This window comes from Ursus arctos, unplaced genomic scaffold, assembly GCF_023065955.2.
Source record: "Ursus arctos isolate Adak ecotype North America unplaced genomic scaffold, UrsArc2.0 scaffold_6, whole genome shotgun sequence".
NCBI lineage: Eukaryota > Metazoa > Chordata > Mammalia > Carnivora > Ursidae > Ursus > Ursus arctos.
Genome location: NW_026623078.1, coordinates 67,268,395 through 67,280,385, shown reverse-complemented (window position 1 = coordinate 67,280,385; position 11,991 = coordinate 67,268,395).

The window sequence follows — 11,991 nt, the reverse complement described above, 5'->3', positions numbered from 1 at the left end:
CAAACAGACAGAGATTGAGTAACTAAAGGACAACTTTGCCTCTGTCCTCCCTGTACACAGAGGTCAGGGATGTGTACTCTTCAGGGTAATTGCTACTGAGCTCTCTTGCCCTACGCCTTGCTTCTGAAAAGCCTGAAGCGGCAGGGTTTCCACACTGACAGAGAGTACGTGGTTGACCTGCCGTATCTGTTTGACATTCAACACAGAGAAGTTAAAAGATACTATCAGGCATTTGTTGAACTGAGGAAATGCAGAATATAACCCATTTCTGGGAAAATATTTCCTGCATTATGGAGATAAATATTTATTTCAGCTGTGCTGGGAAGCATGTAACTAATAAATGACATGCTCTTTTTTTTTTTTTTTTTAATGGCCTGTTTATGTTTTAAGGATTTCACATCACAAATCTTGGTCGTTGACATCATATGTAATTCTCAAAACATATTTTCATGAAATACTTTTGAGAAGATCTGAACTTAATAATTAGGCAACTATCCTTCATTTCCTAAATTCCCATAAATTACTGTGAAATGTCTATTTGATAACATGCAGAGATCCTGAAATCTTTTACTCATGTAAATACTTTTTCATTCAAAGGGTCCAAAAGCTCACAAGGACATGTCACAATGTATGCAACACCAAAGGACAAGTTTGCTTAAAAAGGATCATTTTGTGACCAAAAATAATTTTTTAAACATGTTCACTTAAGAGGCAAGAATACATTGTAGAAAATGCAAGCCAGAATTTAGGGCCTTCCAGAAATAATTTTGCTTATGTTTCTGGATGCCATGAGGCCATGTGTATAGGTTCATGTGTTAGGCTATCGGGGTCATACCACTGAGCTCTACTCAATTTGGGTTTTGTGTTCTGTTCTTCAGTCTCAGATCCATGGTGTTTCTGCTCAGTGGCTCCTCGTCTGTCACATGCAACTCATCTCAGCGCTCCACCCTGTTTCACGCACAGGTAGGTGGATCCTTTTCTTTGATTTTCCTGAAGCGTCACCATCACAAGGTAGTTACACATGGCGTCTTTCTACTGAAGTGCTGGGGATACCAGGGGCTGACTACTTCAGAGAGCAGCAAGCAACTTAAATCTCAGTAGCAGGCGTTCCTCTTCTTCAAAGTCGTGGAGCCAATAACACACTAGGAATTTCCTCTTTGCCATCTTCTCTCTGGCTTTTCTTCTCGACATTTTTCTTGGCAATTTTACCCCTGTTCCTCTCTCCTTGGTTCCCAGTACTCTCCTTTTCCATCTTCCTGGGGCTGCCAAAGAAGCTCCCAAGCCATTGTTTGTTTTGTTTTCATGTTGCAGGTACTTTTGCCTTCTCACTGTGTGCCTGCCACGAAATTTGCCCAATAATTTCTAAAATAAAATGCCTTTTTCGTGGTATGAATGGCCACCACCAACATTTCTCTCAATTCAATTAAAATGTGAAAATGCTTATTTTTCTCTCCTCTAAAAATGGAATGGGCACAAAAGCAACACCACCAGCTAATGGGAAGAGAACATTGGCTTGCTGTACTATTTATAATTTTTTCCACAGATATTATTTTAATCTGAGAATCTGATTAACTGTGAAGAAATGGAGATTCAGGGACTTTAAGGGACATAATAAATTTGTATAATTAATAAGTGCCACAAACAGAGCTTGAGTTCAGAACTTAGAAATTGAGATATGTAGGTAGATAGATAGATACATAGATACATAGATAGATGATAGATAGATAATGGACTATCAGTCAGCCATACAAAAGAATAAAATCTTGCCGTTCGCAACAATATGGAGGGACCTAAGTAAAAAGTCAGGCAGAAAAAGACAAATATTATATTGTTTCACTCATGTGGAATCTAAAAACAAAACAAAACAAAATGAATGAACAAACAAGCAAACAAACAAACAGAAACCAACTCATAGAAACAGAGAACAAACTGGTGGTTGCTAGAGGGGAGGAGAGTGGGAAGATGGGCAAAAAAGGTAAAGGGGATTAACAGGTACAAACTTCCAGTTAAAAAATAAATAAGTCATGGGATGAAAAGTATAGCACAGGGAATATGGTCAATAATATTGTAATAATGGTGCATGGTGACAAATGATAAGTACACTTATTGTGAGAATTGCAGAATGTACAGAACTGTCGAATCGCTGTGTCGTATACCTGAAACTAACGTGACATATGTCAACTGTACTTCAATTAAAAAAGTAATAAAGTAAAATAAATAAAATGTCAGAAAAAAATTGAGGTCAGTAATGATAGCTGTAGGAGCCTTAAAAATTAAATGAGACAATGCCACAGATAACGGAAGGAGCTGTCATTTCTATCTTAGAATACTTACCCAGCAGGCAAGACTTGTAAGTAGCTCCTAGTGTTACGCCTACGTGGTGTTAGCATGATTTTTGTGAGAGATCAGTATTTGCACAGACTTGGCATTGCTACTATTCCCCATGACTTGGCTAGCATCTGCCATTTAAAAAAAAAAAAAAAAAAGCATGTGTTTTGCAAGCTCTAGCTAAAACTACAGGATGTTGGTGGAACCATATTGAATAAAATGCTTGGCGATCCCCACTCCAAATGACTGCCCGAGACACGCCAATAATCTTGTAGGTGAGGATCATTACAGCGACTTTACCAGCCTGATGTGTTTTCTATGAGCTCTGCAGGGGCTGACCACGTGACCCCGGAAAGGTCATATTTTGCTGAGTACTGAGTACCTCAACTATCTTTTTTGATGCTCTATGATGTTAAAAATCTATAATAAATAAAACTGCTATCTTTTCCATTGTACATGAGAGAAAAGCGAGAGAGAGTGGCTTCATATCACACAGCAACTGAGGTGCAGAGAGGGGACTGAGCCTGTACTGGATGGGGCTGAGCCTGAGAATCTCCGTGCTCTGCCACTAGATTCAGAATCTCTGCGGTGATGGAGTGCCACATTGCTTCAGCGTCCTTAGCAACGCGCACGTGATGCACTGGGGAAACAGACAACTTACATAATGACTCTCGGCCCCACATGAGGGGGGTGTCTCTGCCTCTGTTAATATGAGATGCCTTTCTAACTTGTTTCTTCATGCTAAGATCAACGTGACAAACCTTTATCTAGTGTACACTCGTCCAATCACTCACGCCTTGATGGACGTTCAACGAACACTTATTTGGTTCCATCTATGTGCCAGGCTCTCTCGTTTGTGATGAAGGCCCAGACTTCCCGAGTAGTGTTTTTGTTGCTATTGTCAAACACCAGTAATGTTTTCTTTAGATACATGATCTCCACCTTCCTCATAAAAACCTGCTTTTATAAATACAATAACTCAGGTTCAGGAAGGTCAAGAGACTTGCCTTTGGCCAGATGGTTAGGAAATAGTAGGCACTTGAGTCCAGATCTTCTGCTTTGCTATCTTGTGCTTATCTCCCTGCAGCCCTAAAAAGGAAAAAAGTTGTAGTCTTCCAAGTTCTGCCTCAAAGTTATCTGGAAAGAGCCAAGAATGGGTACGTTACTTGTAATTCATGCTTTTACTGATACTCCGATTCCCACAATTGGTTACATTTTAAAATTTTATTTTATTACAGACTCTTAATGTCCATAAGTAAATGCAGGTATGTTTTGAAATGCGCAGCTCTTACTCTTCCAACCTGGAAACGAGCTTTAGTCAATAGCTCTGAAAGACACATGTGTTTCCCTTAAACGCTTGGCTCGGGGAAGAAGCATGGAAGTAAGGGTTTATTCCTTTTCTAAAAGCACTTTGTTTTCTCTTTTGCTCTCTTTTATCCTTGGCCCAAGTATTTATTGATACTTTGGTCTTTCTTGCTGGTGAGGAAACTTCTCAGAAATTTTTAGATGTATGAAAAATTAATTGGCTGAATTGCATATGGAGCACTGTAGGAGTGATGGGCACGAAACAGCAACCTGCCTAACACACGCAACAAAAATACGACTTTGGCCTTGTTTCCGTTCTAAAAACAAGTCAGTATACCCAGGACAGAACCATTCCAATATGCTTCCAGAGTGGCAGAGAATTCCTTTGTATTAGTGACCAGAATGTGGACTGGTTTATTGACCTTTTTATCTCCAAAAATACATATATTTTTTTCACATGGGTCTTAGAATCATGCAGTCATTTATTTAATTTTGTGTTGTCTTAAAAGGTGGTAGCTTTATTAAAGTAAAATAAATTACCAAGCCAAACAAGATGAAAATTTTTTCCTAAAAAAAATATCCACCCAGACATTTAATCAGACTATAAATGTGTCTATACTGTTTCTTCCAGATACTAGCTAATAATTTATAAGATTTTTTTGGATAGAAAACCTCTTTACTGACCAACTTCCAAGAAACTATATCACTTTAAGGCTACCATAAGATGATTTCCATAGGTAACTATGGGTTTATAACTAAAATTTTAAGAGAAAATGAACTTTCTTATTTATTTTTTTTCCTTGACATCCAGGAATATATTAAAAGGAAACTCAGTTATTCTCTGGTTACTGTGGAAATTCTTAGAAATTATAAATGACATGCGCTTTAAATTGAATGTTTACTTTTATTTATTTTTTTAGAAGATTTTATTTATTTATTTGACAGAGAGAGACAGCTAGCGAGAGAGGGAACACAAGCAGGGGGAGTGGGAGAGGAAGAAGCAGGCTCACAGCGGAGGAGCCTGATGTGGGGCTTGATCCCAGAACACCGGGATCATGCCCTGAGCCGAAGGCAGACGCCTAATGACTGAGCCACCCAGGCGCCCCTGAATGTTTACTTTTAGTAATCTCATCAAGAATACCATAGCTAAGACCTATGAAGTGCTAGGGAAACATCCCATTGTATAAGTTCTTCACATATATGAACTAGATTCTCACAAAAAGCCAAGTCATCAGCTTCAGCCTTGAAAGCCTACCAAAAGCTGGTTCAACCATACCAATCGTGCATTCCTGGAAAATGGATGAAATTTAATTTTTAGAAAATTGAATTCTCAGATCTTTGATGGAGACAGCCAGGAGTGCTGGAAGTTATAGCATGGCTCTTTTCCAGGGTCAGTCGGTGCTGAGATGACTTTTCGTTTCTTCTTCAGAGCCAATTATACAGCTTCTGCAATTGATGTTAAAAGAAGATTCCTTTGGTTCATCAGAAATTTACGAGTACCTCTTCTGCCACGTACTTACCTAGTCAGTGGAGATAGTACAATGAGTAAGACTTAGTCTTTGAACTTGAGAATCCCTTTTTGTTAAAAAACAATTTAAAAAAAGAAACCAAACTTTGAAAATACTAGCATGCTCTTCTTGTGCCTTGGTAAATAAGTATGCTAAAAATTACTTTCTCTCTTTGATGATTGAGTCTGAGGACTGGGGGCTCTCATGTAGAATGATGGCCCTTATTCTATAGTAGGTGAGTGTTAGGTATGTAGATAACATTAGATTTGTTCAAACTCTAGAATTTACATTAAAAATAATCTTTTTGTAACATCTATAAGATAAACTTTTTGCCTGACATTTCTCTCTCTTTTTTTTTTTAATAAAAGAAGGCAATTCAGACCTCCTGCTTATTTGCATCATTGCTGAGAGCTGTGCTTTTTATTAATTGGTTTTTTACTGTAATTGGCATGACACCTTTGACATTGGACACTCAAAGCCATTTGTTTTATCCTATTAGTTTTCTTTATATTAGGCAATCATATTCCTACAGAAAAAAAAATGTAGCAAACTGGAGAGTTAGTACAGAAATGAACCTAAACCGTATGCCAATGGGGTTTGTGCTTAATAGAGTGCATATATGTTTTTTTGCACATTTTTCGGAGAAGAAACTCTTCAACATTGCAACTGATAGGAGACGTGTTGGAAAACCCGCATCTACGTGATACATCTAGGTTAGTTCCGTAAGAAGACAAACATGGATAGGCTTTTGTCTTTTTACAGAAAGTAAAAGTCCAAATTGCATTTTGATCTTTAGTTTCCCTGCCTTTCTACTTCCTGATCCCTATAACTCAGTTGAAGCTTCCTGCTGGTGTACCAAATGCGAGAAAGACTCCCCTAACTTGATGTAGAAGGCTAGCGGCTGGATTTGACACAGCGTATGTTGTAACATACTATTGGTTACTGAGTACACACAGAGGCTAGAGATGGCTGGCCATGGCCACGCTTTTGGCTTGGAGTTGCGCCCTGAACTTCCACAGTTGAAATGAGTCCATGATTTTCTGGCTGCCTGATCCATTACCCATGTGACAAGAGAGCCAAAGTGGTAAACCAGTTTCACCAAGGCTCAGATGTACCCCAAATGTTTACCTTGTACGCTGATCCATAGACTCTTTTATCTGAGGGCAGTTGTTACTTTGTGAAAATGCTGTACTGTCTCTTTTGAGATGGTACCCATTAACATCTGTTGTTTTTTGGAATAACATATATTTCAAAAACAAAATACATTTTTGAGTAAAGTCCAAGGTCAGAGTGCTTGATGACTTAGGAGAGCTAAATCACCCTTGAGGGGTTTCCCAACATCTTGTCACATTCTTAGCTGAGTTCTGGATGTGCAAGTTCATGCCAGTTCCTGCACACTGAAAGCTAAAGATGAAGTAGAAAATTCTATGGTTCCATGTGTTTTGGGGCCACTGACAAGCACATGAGGCCATAGGAAGATAGCATATGGCTCAGAATCAGGCTTAAATAAAGAGAAGCTTGACTCCTACATAGGCAACAACGTGCCGAAATCCATTTTGTATTTGTGTGCTTGTGAGCAGGGAGACAAGGCAGACGTCACGTAAAAATCATGAAAGAAGAGGATAAAAATTACAATGGTTTGAAAATCAAGCCTTTTTTTTTTTTTTTTTTCCTTTTTGGAAGAAGTCTGACATCTCCAGCTTCGATTTAGAGATGGGATGTGTAGGGTGAATCGTTTGAACTTTCTATTGGTTTTTCAAGAGGCGCCACTAAAAGGATGGGTTGGCCATTATAAAATACGAGCGAAGCCACTGCTAAAATAAGATGCAGCCAATATTTATCTGGATGATAAATTCATGTCAGGAATTCCAATTTACTGTACAGCTATGGACTTAGGATACCCACCATTAATCATACTTTTACTGGGAGAGCCTATTATCATCTGTGCGGAGCCACCAATGAAGCAGAAGCAAGGATAAAATAAAAAGAGGTTGCTAGGCTGAAGGTTGCAGATTCTAAACAGAGATGAGTGACACATGTTGGGTAGAATAAATCTACAAATAGCCTGGGGCCAGACATCAGACATTATTTGAAATGACAAACTTCACATTAACTAAAAGAGAAAAAAAAGTTTATAGATGGAGACAGACGGTGGTGCGAAAAGTTATACAACTGCATGATTCATTTCCAGAAGAAATCAATGTTGAGGGGACTTTTTTCCTCCTTCAGAACCAATAATGAGCCTCCTATAATTAGGTAAACTTTCTCTGTCCTATCAAAACAAACTGTTAAGCCACAGCGAGGCCACTGACACATCTACCCCTCAACCAAAGCTATAGTATTTTAATCTAAGTACAATGCAAAGATGCATGAGTCAATCTACCGTAAATTTTCAGCAAATACTATGTGTCATTGGAAATAACTTCTGCTTTTCCGAAGACCGTAGATTTATTCTGTAGGAGTTTTAGAAACAAGCAACAATAATTTTAGCTAAAGCAATTCCCTGCGTTCACTAAACCATAACTGTCTGAAACTAGTTATTTCTAGAATTACACAGAACCAAAATAGCAAACATGTAAACAGAGAGCTATGGGTTAGAATTCATCAAATGAGGGGAAGAAAAAGTTTTGAATTTTAAGGTATAAAATATCACATCTGTGAACTATTTATAGATGCCCAATTTTAATGCACAATTCGAGCACTAATTAAAAACATTCTCCATAAATAGAAACCCAATTTGCCATGTGTGCGCAGAGCGAATAATACAATCAACTTCCCCCAGCTATCAGTTTTCTCTTCATACAGTCGGTCAAAAAGTAATTGACCTTTGGACTTCTCATTAAAACTCAGCAATTGAGGCCGGAAAAATGAAGCTGGGTCTATTCATGCCATCAAATAGGGTTATAGCATATCTAATCCTATCTTTTCCAGCTTCCTCTATTGTCAACACAAGTTGCTGGGCCGTGGTCTGAACCAACCAGGGGAAAAAGCAGAGTCGAGCCAATTGGCCATGCCACATTTATCCATCCACACCTACAGACAGAGTCTTGGTTTGCCGAGAAGCGAATAGAACAAAAATGTGAGACAAATAAGTAACATCTGAACCAGCCCGGACACTGGGATGGAGAGATGGGCTCTTGTGGTATCAACCTTATGTCTTTAGCTTGTGTTGATGCCTAAGCTAAATTCCAGAAGGAGAAATTTCCTCACCTTCTGAAAGTTCTGGGAAAAAACTTGTATCATAGAGAACTTGGGGCAAATTGTTGGCAGAAGGAGAGATGGATAATACATTTTCTCGGGAAAGGATAAAATTATGGAAATTAATAAGTCTATGGGAGTCTAAAATTGGAGCTGGAAAGAACCAGAGATAGTGTCCTTAAATCCCCTTATTTCACAGATGATAGAAATGATAAGACCCAGAGACAGAGAGCAACTAGCCTCAAGTCACACTTTGCTAAGACGTGTATTTGGGTCTCAACCCCAGCTGTGGTTTTTTTTTGGTCACAACATGGCTTTACTACTCTTTCATGTATTTTCATTTTGTTTGTTAAAGATAAACAGAAATGAAAAAGAGAACCAAAATGCTCATTGAAGACATCTTGCAAAGCCACACATACACGCTTCGATCTTCCTGGCAAGGGTTAACCCTGCTATGGCCTTGGCATGTGATCGTGATCATTTTCAAGTACGTAGTAGTCCCTGCCCCCCCTTTACATCCCAAGCTCTTTTGATGTTTTCTGTATATTTCTTTACAGAAAGCCAAGATTTAGAATGTCTCTTCAGATTTTTGGCAAGTAAAATGTGAATCTTTACATTGTGTTCTAATTAAGGAGATCATATAAATTATCTTCCAAATCACACATTTGAGGGAGTGGATGGAGTGCTATTCATTATTACAAAAGGACAAGCGTGCAGACTTGAACTATTCTTGGCAAACTAGGACATGTGATCTCCCTAAGGTTAGTGATTCCAACTTCCGTAACAGTGAAAAGCCCCCGTCCATTCAGACATTTGTCTCTGTCTGCTTTGTAGGTATTTGATGGTTTTCTTTGTTTTTTTTTATTTTGAAAGGCAGCATTATGTCGTGGAAAGATAAAAAGAAATAGAAAAAGATCTGGTGGTCCAAGCCTTACTTCTAACTGTGAAACTTTCAGCAAATCATTGTTCTCTCTTGGATTCAGTATTTGCCTCAATTAAAAGACAGGGATGGCCTAAGTCATCATTAACTTTTCTTCTAACCCTAAGGTCTAGGATTTTCATGCCCTCCAAATTTCCATTTATCATGTATGTATTTTTATGTGTGTATGCATACATACATGCATACATCTACACGTTCCACATGCATGTACAAAAAATAGAGGTCAATTATGAAAAGAATATAAAGTTTCAATAAATATTAAATAAGAAAATAACCAGACTTTGAGTCTGGAGTATACTGTTGGTAATGGTATCTTTGAAAAGAAAGCAAAATTGTTTATCTATATTGAAAGTCACACCTAGAGACATAATGTTATAGCAACTTGGTAGCTCAGTGACAGACAGGAAATGTTTTTTCATGTGTGTTTTTGGCAAGACTCTACAGGTTGGGATCCAGGTGGTTTTTTTGTTATACAAAGTCTTTTATGTGGCAAAGTCACATTAGACGCTGTCTGGTTGCTCTTGGTTACGAAGGCTTTTCCTATTTGACTCACCTTCAATTTTTAGGCAAATTCTCTAGCTTCCTGCTCTTGTTTCTGGGTGTCTGCAAGCCTTGGCTATCTTTCATGTGTCTACTGAAAGGAAAGACTGGGTGGGTGATAAAAGAGCTTTTTCATGGCCCATGTAACTTTAGAGGTGTGAATTATTAAAAACATAAACGTGGTTAGATAAGAAACAGAAACAGAATTCATCATAAATTCTAGATCCTTATCCAGTTTAATAAATCCCCCCTTTTAAATTATAAGCGATCGGGCTTATCTGCTTTCCACATATGTCACAGGCACAATCTAGGGCAGCGTTTTGTCTTTCCATATTGTCTGAATGCTAACTTTTCAAAACTTCCTCAAGGAATCTTGCTGAGCCAGGGAGACAAGTGCAAATATGCGTGATTTCTCCCTTCGGCTATGACTCTTTTTTTTTTTTTTTAAGATTTTTATCCTTTTTTCCTTTTTTTTTTTTTAAGTGATCTCTACACCCAACATGGGGCTTGAACTTAAAATGCTGAGATCAAGAGTCACACACTCTACAGACTGAGCCAGCCAGGTGCCCCTGCTATGACTCTTTGTTGTAAAGGTCAGGTGCAAGATTGCTTCTTCATTCAAGCATGAGAGACTATGGACTCTGAGAAACAAACTGAGGGCTTCAGAGGGGAGGGGCGTGGGGGAATGGGATAGACCGGTGATGGGTAGTAAGGAGGGCACGTATTGCATGGTGCACTGGGTGTTATACACAACTAATGAATCATGGAACTTTACATCAAAAACCAGGGATGTACTGTATGGTGACTAACACAATATAATAAAAAAATATTATTTAAAAAAAAAAGATTGCTTCTTCATTCAATTACTGCAATCCATTCCTACCCAACTGGCAGCATAAGGAATAGCTTTTTAAAAAAGAATTTATCAAGCTGTGAGCTTGACAATGTACTAAGCATTATATACAAATAATCTCAATCAATCCTCAATATGATCCATTCATTACACAGATGAAACAAACGAGGCTCAGAATGTCAATTACTCAGCCAAGCCCGCACAGTTAGTAAGTGGCAAAGCCAGGATTCAAACCCATGCATATCTGAAATCCAAAACCTGTGTCCTTAACTGCTGTAGAGTGTTATCTGCGGGAATCCATAGGGTAACAACTCTGTTCCTTACATTTGAACAAAGTCTTAAAAACCCCTACTGGCACATCCATTTAGCATATTTGGTCCTCAAGATGCTCTATGAGGGCAGCAAAAAGGGTTCATTTCATAGATGAGGAATCAGTGTCCGGAGAGGGTGAGCCAGTGTCCCAAAGCCAGCAAGCCCTGGCTGTGTCTTTGGGCAGCTTCCCTGGTGCCAAAATCCCTAAAACCAGAGTTATTTCCTCAAAAAACTAAAAAAAAGGGGGGGGGGGTAAATAAAACCTTAAAGAAACAAAAATCTGAAAGCATAATTAATCAATCTTAATTAAGGAACAATTGTCATATTAATCACAAATGCTGGAGGTACCATTTTTTAAAATACTTTATTTATTCGCCAGAGAGAGAGAGAAAGAGCACACAAGCAGGGGGAGTGGCAGAGGGAGAAGCAGGCTCCCTGCTGAGCAAGGAGCCCAATGTGGGACTCGATCCCAAGATCCCAAGATCCCAAGATCCCCCCTCCAGGGATCAGGACGTGAGCCAAAGGCAGACGCTTAACCAACTGAGCCACCCAGGCATCCCTGGAGGTGCATTTAACAGATGCTTCTTTCCCCTCTCTTGCCTAGTTCACATCCCAGCCAATGGCTGGCCGGTCTGAATTTGTGACAAGCCAAGTAATGGTGGTTAATATAACCCAAACCTCTAGGACTCCCTGTCTTATGATATACCAGCTTACGTTGACTAGTCCGGTTTTCCTACTAAATCCTGGTGTTGAGTACAGAAATCATTTTTTATAGGTCTTTCCAACGAGTGGGTGCTCACTAAAAGTTTGTTGACTAAAAGCAGAAGGTATTTTTGCTAAGACATGAAATAATAACATTTATTAAGTCCATAATCAGTAATATATGCCAGGAACTTTGTAAGTACTTTAGGTGTATTAAAATATTTAATCCTAATAGCTATGTTCTTTTACCCCAATCTCACAGGTACAAAACATGAAGTACAAAGAATTCAAGTAGTTTGCCAGTA